General features: G+C 39.4%; 1 long non-coding RNA gene across 1 annotated transcript; it reads left to right on the top strand.

The window, feature by feature from the left end:
• Positions 1 to 431: 431 nt before the first annotated feature.
• Positions 432 to 6047, top strand: LOC103675403. The gene is made up of 4 exons (XR_571839.2): positions 432 to 953; positions 1045 to 1134; positions 1523 to 1597; positions 5945 to 6047. It is a non-coding gene; the product is annotated as an uncharacterized LOC103675403 (long non-coding RNA).
• Positions 6048 to 16702: the final 10655 nt, after the last annotated feature.

Raw genomic sequence — 16702 nt, 5'->3', positions numbered from 1 at the left:
AAGAAGGTTGGAATAATCTCTCCCAAATAACCCAAAATGTTGTTTTCTAGGCAATCTGCAAGTGCAGTGCCCAAAAAGAAATAAAGGAAGGTGGGGAAATCTGCTAGCCTTGTCAGATATTCTAAAAATGACAGTATAAGAGCTGATAGTTTATAAAGATATTTTATATTAGGGACTCCTGGGTGGCTCAGTCTGTTGGACGTCTATCTTCGGCTCACATCATGGTGCCGGGGTCCTGGGATCAAGCCCCGCATGGGGCTCCCTGCTCAGTGGGGAGCCTGCTTCTCCCTCTCCCTGTGCCTCTGCCTTCCACTCGTGCTTTCTCTCTCTCTCTCAAAAACAAATAAATAAAATCTCAGGGGGAAAAAAAGATTTTACTCTTTTTTGTTTAATAATATCGTTCCCTCCTTCTTCAGTTCAATTTCTTTAACTGTTAGTTTCCTCTTCTGTTTCTGAGGAACGTCTGCAGTTCTGAAGTGGTTAAATGCCCCCATTCAGGGGAGACACTTGATAGTGGCAGAGAATGGATCACCACCCAAAGAGATTAGAATCAGCATTGGAGGGATCCAGTTTTCTGTGTCTAAATTTCAACACATGGTCAGATCATGCTTCCTCGGTTCATGACATTTCTGTTCGGGTCTGGCACGTGCTATGTGCCAAGGATGCAAAGGGCACGAGAATGACCCAACCCTCAGGGAATTGATAGCCTCGACTCATCTGGAGGCCAGGTTGCAAAACCGTAACACACCCTAGCAATCTCTTGCTGCAACGGTAGTGAGAAGGAAGGCAACCCTCTACCCTTTGGGAGAAGGGAACCAGATTTGAGGATACTCTTAGTCCAGTGTTGGAAGAAAAGCATTTCCTTCTCAGGCAAGTGCGAGGACTGTGGAACGGGCATTGTGGGCCAATAGCCACTCCTGAGAGAATGGAAGCTACAGCGCAAGCTCTTCCAGGTACGGGCACCTTCAAAAAAATTCGTTTGGAAGCTCTGGGATCTGATCTGTCTTGATGTTGTGTTTTATCAAAGTGCCTTGGTTTTCCAAGTAGGGGGATGATTTCAGCAATACAGTTTTACTGGGACAACGGACAGCTTCAGATGAAGAGGAAAGTGACTTTGTCCTTTTGCTTGTTAAGGTAAATTCAATCTTTGCTTCATTTGTGGAACCAAACTTCTTTAATGTATCTTGGGTTAGATACTGAGCATTTTCTCAGTAGGCTACCTTTGGAAATAGGCTTGGGGCTGAATCACAGCAATTACAAGCCTGAGATGAAAGGAGCCCCATGTATACCGAGGCCTCTTAAAAGACTCAGCCAGGCTTCATTTCCTCTCACGATGGGAGGCTTTGGGCTTCTACTGACTAGGATGCAACCACAACAAAACAATATCTCTCTGTGTGGGTTTTAAAAATAAACTAAAGTGATTTGTATGTACAAATGGCGTCTTAGAAGAAGGAGTGTAGAAAAGCCAAGTTAAAAAAGAAAATAAACAATGCTTGAAATCCTTCCCTTTCTTTTCCTACAGGTCTTCTTCCTCCGAAGTGTTGTCTGGAAAACTCATCTACTGTCGTGTCCGTGTGGAGCAGCTCACTGACCCCAGGTTTTGCTTTGGGATTCTAATGCTATTATTATAAATACTATTATAGATAAGCTATAGTATGGGGTCTTCGCCAGGGTAAGGAAAAGCCTCCAGGCTTTTCAAAGGAAACACGCAGCACATGCATTTCTTGTCTTGGTGACATGATTGGCAACATAAATGATTCTTTGGAGCCTTGAAAGGTGGGGTCAGCCCTGTCAGTTTGCATTTTAGGATAGTTTAATCAACTGATTAATGACACGAAAGAATATATCCACTCACCTGATGTTTCATTTGCATCGTTTGTCAGTAGGAGATTTTTCTGCTAATTTGCATACTCTACTGCTTTCACAATTAGAATAACGAGAAATCATCAAACTCTATAAACAATGGCTACCAGCTAAATCTAAGTACAGAAGGAAAACGAGAATTTATCTAGACCACTATCATTAGCAAATACATACTTTTAATTTTTATAATTACTAGCCAGCAGAAATTGACCAAGTCATACAGGCTTTAAATTATTTAGGTTTTATAATTATCCTTAAATAGAATCAGTATTCTTAGTAACTTAGGGAGATTGAATCATTAGATCAGAAAACTAGTTAAGATATACTTTATATTCAAATTAAGTTTGCATTTGAATGTCTTTTCACTTGCAGAATCCCCAAGTACATGAAAAATTACAATGACAAGGCATTTATATTAAAAAATGATATAATTAGAGAGGATAGTATTGCATAAATCTAAAATACTTAATTAAAAATTTCAGGGGTGCCTGGGTGGCTCAGCTGGGTAAGTTTCTGCCTTTGGCTCAGGTCTTGATGTCAGGGTCCTGGGCTCCCTGCTCGGTGGGGAGTCTGCTGCTCCTTTTGCCCTCACCAACCCTGCCCCCGGGTGCTCTCAAATAAATACATAAAATCTTTTAAAAAAGTAAAAAAATAAAATCTTCAGCCAATTGTCATCTGTTCTGTCTATAAAACTATCAGAACGCTGACAAACAAATGAATATCTCTCCAAATATGTAGATAATTAAGTTTATAATTATCAAATAATATCTTTGGAATAGTTTTAAAGGAATAAGTAATGACTAAATAGTCAATCTACCTTTAAAATTCTGCTATCATTTCTGATGTTCTGAAGTAGTTTTAAATATAGGAAAGAAAAGGAGCTTTGATAAAACTCAACAAAACTTTAAGAAAGTAGATCCCAAGGCTTTCAAATGATTTCTTTTTCTTTTAAGGTCCATATTCCTGGAGAAGGTTAAATTATGTGGCAGCTTGTGTTCCCCCCAAATTTAAGCTTTTGTGTCTGTGTTGGCCCAGAATGCCTTTCCCACAACCACAACATTTGGCTGCTAAGGAAACATTGTCTTCCAAGACTGGGTTAAGAGATTTGACTTCTTTCCCCACAGAGGATAGATGATTCTCTTTCTTGCTATCTATGGTGTAATTATTACATTGTAATGATGTAGGTATGATATTGTGTCTTCCAGAACTGACTTTATAAGTCATTGTATTTTTAAATGAAAGATTTTACTAATTCATAATCTTCTTTGAGTCTAAGAAATATAGGCGCATGAAAAAAAGAATTTTCTTATGAACCTTTATGTACCTTTTTGAGTGGATCCAACAAAAAAACTGAATTTTGATTGAACACAAACTTACTTTTAAAAACATGTTCACGGGGGTGCCTGGGTGGTTTAGTCGGTTAAGTGTCCAACTCCTGATTTTGGGTCAGGTCATGATCTTAGGGTCCTGAGACTGAGCCCCGCGTTGGGCTCAGTGCTCAGTGGGGAGTCTGCTTGGGATTCTCTCCCTCCTGCTATCCCTCCCCACCCCCACCTCCTCTTGTCACTGGCGCAAGTGAGCCACGCTGTCTCTCAAATAAATAAGCAAATGAATCTTAAAAAAAAAACAAACAAACCATGTTCAGGAATACTATTGAGTAGTTAAAAAATACTCTAGAGAGTCTGAAAAGTGAAAATGACATTTCCAAAGATTTCCAATTTTTATTAAAATTGGTAAAGTAGAACTAATCTTTTAATTGATTTATAATCGACGTGTAACAATTTATTAGTTTCAAGTGTACTACATAATGATTTGATATTTGTATATATTGCGAAAGATCACCACAATAAGTCTAGTTAACATCTGTCACTTTACATAGTTACAAATTCTTTTTCCTGTGATAAAGACTTTTAAAATTTTCCTTCTTAGCAATTTTTATTTTTTAAAAAAATATTTTATTTATTTATTTGTCGGAGAAGGAGAAAGAGAGAGGGGGGGAGGAGAGAGCAAGCACAAGCAGGGGGAGTGGCAGGCAGAGGAAGAAGCAGACTCCCCACCAAGCAGGGCGCCCAATGCAGGACTTGATCCCAGAACCCTGGGATCATGACCTGAGCCAAAGGCTCAGATGCTAAATGGACTGAGCCACTTAGGTGTCCCTCTTAGCAACTTTTAAGTATTCAATACAGTATTATTAACTAAAGACACAATGGTGGACATTACATCTCAACGACTTATTTATTTGTAACTGGAAGTTTGTACCTTTTGGCAAACTTCAAAATAGAGCTAATTATAAAAGAGTAATTATAAACATTTCTTGTGTTTTTTTGTTTCAAGTGGAAATATCTGATGGATTCACTAAATGTATAAAATCTTCATATAAAATCACCAGAGTTAAGATCTTTTTTCAGTCTACCTGGTAAAAGTAAGCGTTACAGTAATTTTTATAAATTAAATAGAGCTTGTTATTCCCTCACACCATTTGCTTCCTCCAAGTTTTCCAGTCTCTGTGATGGCCAGTGTCCTACCCAGTGGGTAAAACCAAACTCCAGGCAGCATCTTGATTCCACCCCTCCCCCACTGTCCCTGCAGTAGAATGTCCCTGCAGGAGCATACTGTCCTTGACACATCAAGATTTGCATACATCTTGATGCTTTTTTTTTTTTGGCATTCAGCTTTTAGCTCAAAGGCCATCTCCCTGGCGAGCAATCCCTGAACACTCCACCTCAATTAGCACTCCTGCCCCTCAAAGTCACTCCAGGGCCTCAGATCACATCACTCTGTTCTACTTTCTTCACATCTTTCAGCACCATCTGGAATTATATTGTTCATTGGTCTGCTTAGTTTTTCTGATTTCTCGACCAGAATATAAGCACTCAAAGGCTAGGACATTTCCTTTCTTGTTTTCCCCAGAATTCTAGTACTTATCACAATGCTTGCATATAATACATGCCCAAAAATATATTTCAGATGAACATTTGAGAACAGATTTTTAAAAATGTGTCTCATTCAATAAATACCTTATTGTGCTAGGCAAAGGTAAGGGACATATATTGAAAGACAGCCATTTTATGACTTTCTACTAACTTAAAGAAATGAGATAACTTGGCATCCTTCCCCTCTCGTCTGTCCCTTTCATTTCTACCTCCCTCCTCCCAAGGACCTTACTCACAGGAAAGGAGGCTGGTGAAATGGAAGAGCACGGGGTTAGACAGGAGTTGATGGGTTTGTGACTTTCAAACTGTGTGATCTTACACGAGTTGTGTTGCCTCATGGATATTGTGTTTCTTCACCTGAAAAAGTGGAATAATTGTTCCTATTTTATGGGTTGTTGTAAAAACTGAATATGGTGATGAACGTGTGTAATAAATATCTTAGCACATTATTGGCTTTCAATAAATGGAAGCTTTTATTGCTACTATCTCATGAAGTGATCTGAGGTCAGTCATGCACCAAGCTAATTTACTGCGCAATAGTGCTTACATAAGACCAGTTTCTGAGAAGATAATTGGCAACTAGCAAGCATACTAAAATACAATGTATCATATTTTTAATGGTCTGACTCCTTTCCTTTCTGTAAGAATAAAGCAAGAGATAATTGTGACTCTGATTCCTGTTGCTTCCTGATGTGGTTGCCAGATTGCACGGCGAGCCTGGAGGCAGGAGTCTGTCAGTCACGGCCCGATGAATAATAAAGTGCAGTAATGTCAGAAGCATGGTGCCTCGTCTCATAGTTGGTGGGGGGGAGGGTGGTGTGAGGTCAAGTGGCTGGCTGAGAAGATGGCATTTGGTAGAGACAGACAAATAGCTCTTTCCATCCAAGAGGCAATATGAAGTATATCTGACTGTATGCTATTCTAAGAAGTAGTCTGGAGCTAAGAGAATATGTCTCTGAAGCCAAAGACCGATCAAATGTGGGAGCTTAAGTCAGCAGAGATGTAGTAAATTTTATTAAGTATCTGGCAGGACTGATTTTATTTATTGCTTGATAGACAGCATCTTTTTAACCTAAAACAAGTTCAGATAATAAGTTAGGTGCTTTGGCAAAAGGATCTAAAGCATTTTCTGTTCCGTTTCTATTCAGGCTTAAACCACCCTTCTGCTTGAGTTCTTGATTAGAACTCTCGACGCAATAGCCATGTCTGGAATATATCACCAGCTCCGACAGAGACACCAGCACCCAAAGGCAAGTGTGTGTATGTGCCTGCCTGTGAGTATGTATGCGCCCGTGTTTACCTTTTTGTACACCTATGTGACGTTTCCTACAATTACTGCTCTGACCTTGGGGAAGACTTGAATCCTCTTCCCTGTTATGTCACTGAGATAACCAGAAATCAATCAGCCTTTTCATCTCTTCCTCTAATTGGGACTAAAGCAGAGCTTGGAACCCACCATATCTGATGGGTCGCAAGGTAACCTGGGACTCTGCACTTGCTTGAAATGATCCAATGCTGGAATATTTCTAGATTGACTAACCTCAGTAAAATACTTTGTTATAAGAACCCATCCAGATCTATTCGGGGTTGAGTCTAGTTGGAGTGTATATTGGAGCTGGTTTCTTTTTCTTTTTTTTTTTTTTTAAAGATTTTATTTATTTATTCGACAGAGATAGAGACAGCCAGAGAGAGAGGGAACACAAGCAGGGGGAGTGGGAGAGGAAGAAGCAGGCTCCTAGCGGAGGAGTCCGATGTGGGACTCGATCCCGGAACGCCGGGATCACGCCCTGAGCCGAAGGCAGACGCTTTAACGACTGCGCTACCCAGGCGCCCCTGGAGCTGGTTTCTTAAAGCTACTTTATATCTTCCTTGGAGCCACCCCAGAAATATAAGGCTCCTGTAAATTGGAGAGAGTCTCAGTATAACTACAGCAGAAACAAATTCCTGGAGCTTCCTAGACTGATTCATACCAAATCTCTCCAAAGGCAATGGTAGAGGGGACAAGTTTCAGAATACTCTCAGGGCCATGGGAATTCTATGCTGTCAAATATGGTAGCTACCAACCCTGTATCACTATTAGAATTAAATTTTAAATTAATTAAAATTAGATAAAATAAAAAATTCAGTCCCTTAGTTACATGGAATTCAATAGTTACATGTCTATGTATTAACACGGATATAGAACATTCCCAGAAGAGCAAGATAAACATTTTCAGTAAACTTCAAAATTAGTGCTTCTTGTGGGCTTCCGATAACCGTGTGTTGAATAGTTGAGTGAATCGTCTCTTCTCTACACCTGCTTAAGCCCCTGCTACCCCTTCTGTAATGCTCATCAGGCTTCTGAATATTTATGCAATATCCATCATCTCCATTAAACTGTGAGCTCTGTGAAGGCAAGCACTGTGTCTCATTTTTCATTGTATCTCCAGCATCCAGCGTGACACCTAGAACATGGCTATATTGCGCAATAAATATTTGTTGAATGAATGAAGGAATGAATGGATGGGTGAATCCTAACTTTTCTATATATCACTCATGGATAAAAAAGCCAATTCCTTGGGGGTAAGTGTGAGGACTAAATGAAATAGCATAAATAGCATAAATGAAGTACCTGGCACGTGCGCGATACATAATAGGTGTTCAAATACTACTTCCTCTTTCACTCTCTGCTTAATAGAATAGGTCACTTGGACCCACAAGTCACAGAGACTTCTGGTCAAGCCAGCAATTTCCCTGGGTCTCAGCTGTTGTGCTTCCTTCCCTTTGATCACAAGCTTGGCTTAAGTTATTAACTACAAGGGAAAAAGATCAGAGTTCAGCTCTGCTATTTGGCACTAAGGCAGCAGTTCTCCAAGGGAACAAAGTACTAACTCAGAGTGGTTAGCTTCATCATTCATTCTAGAAATCTCTTCCAGACTAAAATTCTGGCCTTTTACCAACCATCCGGTTCATTCAGCCTTCTCTTCTCCTATCAGAATTCTGAATACAAAAGGGTGCCAGCAATTAAGTGTTGACACCATTCCTAGAGATTCCTAGACATAAATTAGCACTGCACGGGCAACTGGAAGGAGAAGTTTGGAACAAATAGTATTTTAGGATGAGAATTTGAAGTCTTTTTCTTTGTCCTTGCTCTCTGCTTTCAACTCTCCCCTTAAAATGCTACCTTTGTGGGTTTTTTTAGAAGTAGAGACGGATGGCAAGTTTTTGTTTAGCTTAGAGGCAGTAATTGGAAAAGCCAATTCTAAGATGTACAAAACAAAAAAGGGAAAGGAAAAGACCCTGAGTGTTTTCCAGGGTGGTTCTAAGTATTATGGAGCATGTTGTGGAAAAATTCGTAGCCATCTGCTAACGGATATTAGTAAAAGTGGAGACTGTGCTAAATAATAAAGTGTTGGGTTGTCCTTTGCAGAAAGTTAATAAAAAGAAGGAAGTGAAAGACTGCTCATTATTTTTAATGACCGTGCTTTCCAGCAGAGTGCCTGTGTCTCCCTGCCTTTACTTTCTGCCTTCCTTCAGTTCATTAGAACACACTAAACGACTCCTTAGAATGATAGCTTTGTTCTAAAGCTCAGAGTTCATTTAAGAGGCTCACAGTCCCAGGCTGACCGGCTGTTAATCACAGGTCCAGTGCCAAGGTGATGATGCAAAGATGAGCCCAGGACATTGTCGATGAAACGGTCACCAGCCACGACTGCCCTGGATTTCCTTCGGAGCAGGTCCTCATCCTTTCAGGGATTCGGCTCTCAAATGCTGCATTGTACTTGGTGGGTGATGTAAGTTTCAACCATCCATAAAAGCTGTTGTTACCAAAATAGTTCCTCTTATTTTGGTAAACCAGGAGAGACGATGGTGTGGTTAGAAGTAGTCTTGGTTTTTGAAAATTCCTCATAGATGTAATATTTATATCACACTTGCCGTTCTAGTTTTATTAGCTCCCCATACACCATATGAATGCATAAACTTCATGCCTTACACTTAGTTAGTAGCTTTCTGTGCTTTGGCTATCAGCTGCCGGAGATCCCCCAGATAAATTAAAGAAACGTGGAGAAAAAATTCAGTAATTGTGAGATAGGAAAAAAAAAAGTAATCCTTTATTTACCAGGATGCTAAAAGAAGGTGAACTCTTTAATCTAGGCACATATGTGTTTCAGAAGCAGTAAAATAATGTAAGCCGATGAGTAATACAAAGAAAGATGCTTACACACACAGAGAAGGGGTGGAAATTCTAGCTTGAAGCTCTAGGTTAGGCATACCGGCTGTCTTTGTTAGAATTTTTTTAACTGTGTTTCTCTTTCCCAATAAGGCTATATTGGCTGTGCTTTGAAAAGCCCTTTGAACTTTGTATTCACAAGTCCTTGTGTTTTGAAAAAGAGACAGGCATTCTGGAGAGTGCCTGAGATGGGTAAGTGACACCAGGCTCTTGAGCGGCGGGACTGGAGCAGAAAGCGCTGCAGCCGTGTTTTCTCTGAGCGGAGCAGGACTGAGTCCCTCTGACATTCTTCAGGCAAAATAATCAGACATCGACTTACTTACAGACTCAAGAATTGGAGTGACACTCTGCCTGGTTTACTTGCGTTTCCATGTGAGCATATGTGTTTTTTAAACAAAATAAATGGGTCTTTTTGCCAAAAAGTATTCAGGCACCGTATCGTTAGAAAAAGACTTGCTAGAAATAAAGTATATGTTTATTCATTAGCTGTCAAGCAGTTCTGGGCTCAGTACCCACACACACATGCTGTGTAATGCGGAGTTTAATAACATTCACATAGAACCGAGCTGAGGACTATCTTGGTGGAGAAAAAGCCATACTGACAAAGCATGTTGGTTTGTTTATCTTCGTCCAGGAGGGGAAAAGTTTAAGGATGCTCTGCTTTAACTGAACACCGCTATGCTGAGGATAAAATAATAATAATAATAATAATAATAATAATAATAATAATGCACTTTACTGTCATGCTAGAAATGAAGAATGAAGCCAGCCAATTTGAGAGAAAAATGAGCATATTTTAGTTTTCTCCAAAGCCCAGCAGAGATTTAGTGAGAACTATTTTTACCTTCTCCCCAAATGATTTAACTTTATTGTCTCTTGACAACAACCTAGTGTTGTTTGATCTGTGCCATTTGAAAGAGACAATGTTGATAAGCCACTGAGCAGAAAGCAAATTAGGAAAGAAAGAGCTCATTGGATTGCTGGAGAAATAACAAAACGAACAAAGGAAAGAAAGCAAATGTTCTGTTCTGTCATCGACTGGGCTTACACTGTGCGGAGCGGGTTACCATCATTTTCCCCAAGGCCAGGCCTGCTTGCCTTGACTTATTATTAGAATCCATAGGAAAATCATCAAACCTGGCTGGGACAACACGTTTGAAGAGCTGGTGATGTGAGAAGGGTAGGGATGGCTCCGTGGAACGCGAGGAATAGCAGAACAGCGCCTAGCGTGAGGGGTGAAGAAATACCATTTGGGGAAGTTAATTGTTAGTCACATTGGGAGTTCAACTGCTCTATTAGGGGTTACAAATTGAGATGCTTAACTGCATTTCCATTTCAGGATGGTAGGCTTTCCTGAGACTTGTGGTATAAGTCTATAATTTTCTAAGCATGTGCGTGCATAAGGGTGTGTCTTTGCATGTGTATGAGAGAGCAACTGAGGAGAGGGAAGAATGGAGAAGAAAACTGTTTCTATTGCATAAATCTCTGCTTGGAATTGTAGCATTTAAACAGATAAAAACTATTAACAGTAGATCAGAATACATTGTCCTCTTAAAAGCTCAGTTTGCTCATTTATAAGAGGCAATATAACTGACTCACGGCTTAGTTATGAACATCAAATGACAGGATATGTGTAAAGCATACTTTAATACCTATATAAGAACAAATAAATATTTCTTTTTCACCTCTCCACCCTGAAACCTTTCCCAATAGCCATTCCCTTTTGCAACCTATCCAGGACAAAACAAACAAGAAAATAATGCATAGTAAACTACTGAATGGGAGAACTAAATGCTTACCCTTCCTGTACCTAAATATAGAAAGAAGGTCGGATGGGGTAAAATAATGGAGGTATTTAGCAGATTATTGGTTCTCAATTTAGTTTCCTATCCATTCCACTCTGATTATTTTGGATGCCCTGGGGTCGCGAAATAGGGACACATTGCTACAGTGATAAACCCAGAGTTGGACTAAAAATAACTTTTAAACAGTTCTACCTCTTTCATTTTTTTTTTAAATCAAGACTATTGAGCTCATTAGCTTGGAGTACCAGCATGAAAAAGAATTCCTGAAAACAGGTAATATTATTGGAAGCCTTGGGGAAATACTCTAATTTGCTTTCCAGATAAATTTAAAAAATAGGTATCCAAGAATTATTGCTCAATTATAATAAAATTCCTATGAAATTGCATGCTCTAAGTTAATCAGCGTGAGCTCATTTTGGCCCACCTGTTATTACAGCGAACACCACAGTGTTGCGGTGAAGGGTCAGACAAGACAGAAACAGAGGATGTAGGTAACCAGGAAGCCAAAACCCAGAGCGGAGAAGCTAGAGACAACAATGGGTCTCCACTGAGAAAAAGGAGGGAGGCTGGGGGGTTGTGCAATAAAACTTCTTTGTACTTTAAAGTTTCACTTCCTGAAAGTGTTGCAATACCATCGCCATCTCCAAAAGAGTAAAGTTCTAGGCTTGGTAAGGAAGGAGTAAATGGAAATTGCAGAAAGAACTTTTTCTTCCTGGAACAATATAAAAAATTTGGCTGCCTCTTCTGGCAGAAAAATGTTGAATTATGTTTCTTTCTCATATAATATATGGCTTTTCTATGAGATAAGTCTTTAGGGAAATGAACCAACATCCTTTCCCACCCTTACAAGTTGTCAGATTATTTTGTTTTGCAAATTTCAGTTTGCTAGAAGTTATCCATTGAGATGGGCCAAGCAGAAGAAATCAAAGTGTGTACCACACACACTCATAATCAACTCAACATAACCAATTTCTCATGGACCCCAGACTGTCATTTTCCAAATCTCATCCATCCGCAGTCGAAACAACTTGAGACTGTTCAGTTTAATTTTATCTGATAAACAGGATCAGGTCTGGATAGTACCTTAAAGAGAGTTCTTTGGGGGGAAAAAAAGCTTCACCCAGAAAGGAATAATGTTAAATTCCCAGTCAGGTTGCACCATGGAGAAGGATATTCGAGCAACTGGATGAATGAAACAGTACTCTATCCTGGTTCATTTTTTCTCCAGGTCCAGGTCTCTGCATGCTTTCTGCCAGATTTTTACAATATCATCTGAAGCTCATTTCCCAGTGGTTATCCATATCTAACATCAGAAAATTCTATATTATTTGCACTGTTGGTCCACCACTATTGTATAAATGATTTGTTTCATTTTTCTGTCTATACTGCCTCTAAATTTTATACTAAAATGCTCCTCATGAAGCTCCTTACATACAATGGACAATCTCTGAGTTATTCTGTCGATAATGATGTAAAGTTGATCAGCAAACTACTTTTCTATTAATAACTAACCATTAATTAAAAAGGTACATTAATGGAAGACTGTGACTCGAGATCTTGGAACCATTAATCCATTAGTTATATCATAGAAGCTCATCTGAAGTTTGACTTATCACTGGAACCCCCTAGAAACAGGTCTGCCATATCATTGGATCTTAATAAATATTAGTAGAACGAGTGAATACATCGATGAGAGCTTATCAGTCCAATAACTTTATTTAAATTGTTGTTTGGTGAATTACCAATCCAATTTGTAAGTGTCCTTTCCTACAAAAATGAATTACATTTGAGTATTGCCCTGATGACCTTACAATTTTGGTAGAGAGCAAAGACATAATGGGTAAACAATAAAACCACCAGGCGCTAGTTGGCATTAGAGGAAGACCAAAGATGGTGTCATGAGAGCTCAGAAGAGAGGCGATGCTCAGGATAGGATGTGGTGTTTGGGCAGAGCCCTAAAGAGTAACTCAGTGGGGAGAAGAGCTAAGGTATTGCATAGACTCTGGAGCTGGACCGCTTAGGTCAAACTCTAGCCCCATCCAGGGGAGTTCGCCATGTGCACTGGTGAAGTTACTTAACTACTCTGGGTAAAATGGCAATGATAATCGATTCTGCTTTCCGGGGTGCTTGTGAAGACAACCCTAGTCACGATGTGGATTTTCCTGATAATGGCACAATAGCAGGCTCACCTCTACTACTGGTGATCTCACTCTTACCATAGTTGGCAGGTTTTCTTTATGAAGTGAAATATTGAAATGACTCAGGTGATACCACTAGCAGCATTTCTAGAAGGAAATGAACATCCCATCATCTTCGAACATGTAATCCTGGACTCTGCCAATGGCGACTACAGCCAGCTACGGAGGGACTCTCTTCTTCAGTGCAGTCTGGAGAGATCTGCTCCTCAGCAGGATTTTCCACAACCTGCTGGAAGTCATCACAACATTCGCAGGGGTAGTAGCACTACGATACCTCATTTGGCAACCAGCATATTTGACGGGAATGTAAAACCATAGGCCGGGCGGATGGGAGCTGAGAGGGCTCTAGATTCTTAGATTTAGAAAACTATGCTGCTCTTTCAAAAAACCTCTCCAATAAAAACAACTTCCCTTCATGCCTTCAGGAAATGTATTTCATAGGATGTGAAGAATTTATGGTGAAACTATTTCATCCGAGGCTCTAGGAGGCAACCAAGCCGGGCCCAATGTCCTTTTTACTTACTCAAAACTTTCCAGGAACTGCCCTGGAAATGGCTCGATTCTTGAAACTGCAGCAGAGCACTCCTCATAACCCTCATTGAGTGTAGAATGAATATTAGTCCTGGTCAGTGAATTTCTTCTGATCTAGAATCCTTTTAGCCTGAAATCTCTACCCCAGGTCGGCCTTCCATACCAGGCACAAAGACCTGCGTACATTTTGTCCACCTCGCTGACTTCTTGGGGAAGACAGTAGGGCTATAGAAACGGGAAGTAAATATTCTTCAAAAGTAATGGCACCATAGCATGTCCTTTTATATGGCTTAATTTCTGAGCAGCAGTATAAAAAAATAACTGGCTCCAAACAACTGGCTTATTTGTTGCTTTTCCTTAGGTTGTTAAAAAAAAAAACGTGAAAATCAGAATATGATTGTTCATAGGTTTGAACATCCTGGGAAATTAGAACTTGCTTACAGTGCAATCGTTTCAGTCAAAATGAAAATTAAACTCATTTTAAAAGCCAGGTTAATTTGAATTCAACATACCCCCTGAGACTTAAGAAAGAAAAATGAAAACTGGTACCAGTGTTGTGTAATAAAGTCTAGCATTTTAACTTCTCATAAAAAATGTTGTGTTTACTTTAAAATTCATTTTCTTCCAATAAGTTTCACTCTTCTTCATGGAATATGTCATGCATTTATACATCCAATTTTCAAAGAAAGAAGACAAATAGCTTATATTAGAGGGGTCTCATTTTGTTTCCTGCCACTACAGAGAGAAAATTCCTTGATGACTAAAACTGTTTTACTTTGAAGTGGACAAGAGAGGGCACTCATGTATTTCATATATAATTGTGCCTAATTTTTTTCAGCTGTTAAGGATTGACTACCATCCTTATTGCATTTTTAAAAATACATTTTAAAAAGGCTCGGAAAAAATGAAAAATTAATACATCACAGTGACACAAACCTACTATTTTTTATAGATAAAAGTGAGCAGGAAAAGAGAATTTTTGAAAGATTACTGTATATGTCACTTTAAAGGGATTTTGACAAACAAATTCAAAGAAGAACAAACATTTTTTGCTACTAAGCTTGATTTTAATTCGATCTGAAATGAGCATGCTTTTAAAAAAATACTATTTGGAAAGAACGAGAAAGACTTCTGTTTCACCGAAATTTGGCAGAAGCTAGACTTGGACTTGAAAGGAATCACGGCCTCCGACTGATAACATGGAATCAAAATCGCCAAAATTTGTAACTGAAAAGAATGAGGTCATCTCAACTCAGTTGCAAAGCGAGGACTGTGCCCTTCCCAAAGGGCAGCCTGACGCTGCCTTTGAACGAGCCCACTGACGGGCCGCTGGAACTTCCCTGCGCTGGCGAGGAGGGAGGTGAGGGGCAGGCTGCGCTGAGCCCTTGCTGTAAATGGCATTTCTTGCCCCCGGTGCCTCTCAGTTCCGTGTCCAGCCCATCTTTCCGCAGAGACTTACAGAGCTTGCCTGTGAGCGGACACTTACACTTTTCCTGAAATCATTAACCCGCCAAGTGCTAAATACAAAATCCCAGTAAAAGCCTCCAGACAGACATTCCTGGTGGACCTCAGAAGGAAAGGAGCCCGGAGGACGGCATCCTTATCCAAAGATCAAAATGTGAGGCAAACAGCCAGAAATCATCAGAGGCTTCAAAGCAGAGAAAGAAATCAGACATTTTTCCCCCTAAAGATAAGGGATTATTCATTATAATCTTTTCCACAAGTATTTGGTTCAGAGTTGGAGAACAAGTCATAACTTTTGCTACCTTTAAATATTCTAATGTTTTTATGTTCTTAGTCTTGCCTCTTAGAATGTAAAACACTCAAAACCACAGGGAAACAGCACTGTCTCCCCAGTTAATTTCAGCTTTTATCAAGACGAGTGCTCTACAGAGATATGGATGCATTTGTGAATTTGATCTTGTTTATTGATCCTTACACGATTCTCCTAAATTGTCATAATAGCGACTATTACTTCTGACGCATTATCAATGGGAAATGGGGATTCGGGACAAACAGAAGCTGGTAGTGATGTGAGAGCCAGAGCCATTTATTCATTCAGGCTTACAACAATGGGCAGTTAGAAGCAGTGAGTGAATGGAAGTGAAGTGACTCAACATTTATTGATGGGCTTACTGAGAGCGCATCAATCACTCAGGGTCCAGAAGAGAAGAGATCTCAAAGACACGTGAACCAGAATCGCTGTGACACTCTCTGTGGCACTCGTTCTCAAACTTTTAGTTTCAGAATCTCTTTCTATGCTTAAAAAGTATGGGACCCTATAGAGTTTATGTGGGTTGTGTCTTTCTGCATTAACTAGATGAGAAATTAAAACTGAAAAAAAAATGAGATATTTAATTTATTTAAAAAATAACAGTAATAAACATTTTCCTATGCAAAACAACTTCCCCCACAAAAAATTACTTGTCAGAGTCAAATTGTTTTCTACTTTGAACCTCTTTAAAGGTCTGGGTTAACAAAAGTTAGCTAGATTGTCAGAGCCGCTTCCTCATTCAATCTGTTGTGATCTGTTATTTTGGTTGAAGTATATGAAGAAAATCTGGTCTCACACATACAGAGTTGGAAAAGGAAGGAGTATTTTAATAGCCATTTTAGATAATTATGACTATCCCTTCATACTATCCTTTCAAAATTCAAAAAGTGGGAGTTTCTTAAAGGTCAGTTGTCATAAAGAATCTGAAGCCATATTCGTAATTTTTTTTTTTGTGGTCTGTTACATTGGCCTATCTTGCACCTTGAATATATTTTTTTTTATCCATGCATGATTTTTTTAACATCATGACTTGTTATTTGAAACATACTGGCTCATTCTTGTATGTAGATTGGCCAAATGTACAGTAGAAAACTCCACTATACACTCATGAGAAAATGAGCTTTTATAGGCAAATAATGTACTAGCATTATTATAACAGTTGCTTGACTTCACAGATTCCCTGAAAGTGTGTCAGGCAGCCGCAAGGGCCCATGCTCTTGGACAACAGCAGCCCTATGCCTTTTATTTCCTCTACAGAGTTTAAACTCATTCATTACCCCTTCTACTCTTACAGGTACCTTACTCTCACCACTTTGAACTTCCTTCCGTTCACAATGCATATGTCACACTTCCTTCTCATTTCAGAATCTTTGCTAACTTCTACTTGG

Source organism: Ursus maritimus, unplaced genomic scaffold, assembly GCF_017311325.1.
Source record: "Ursus maritimus isolate PB19 unplaced genomic scaffold, ASM1731132v1 scaffold_26, whole genome shotgun sequence".
Lineage (NCBI taxonomy): Eukaryota > Metazoa > Chordata > Mammalia > Carnivora > Ursidae > Ursus > Ursus maritimus.
Note: the sequence above shows the minus strand (reverse complement) of the source record. Positions and strands in the feature narration are given on the sequence as shown.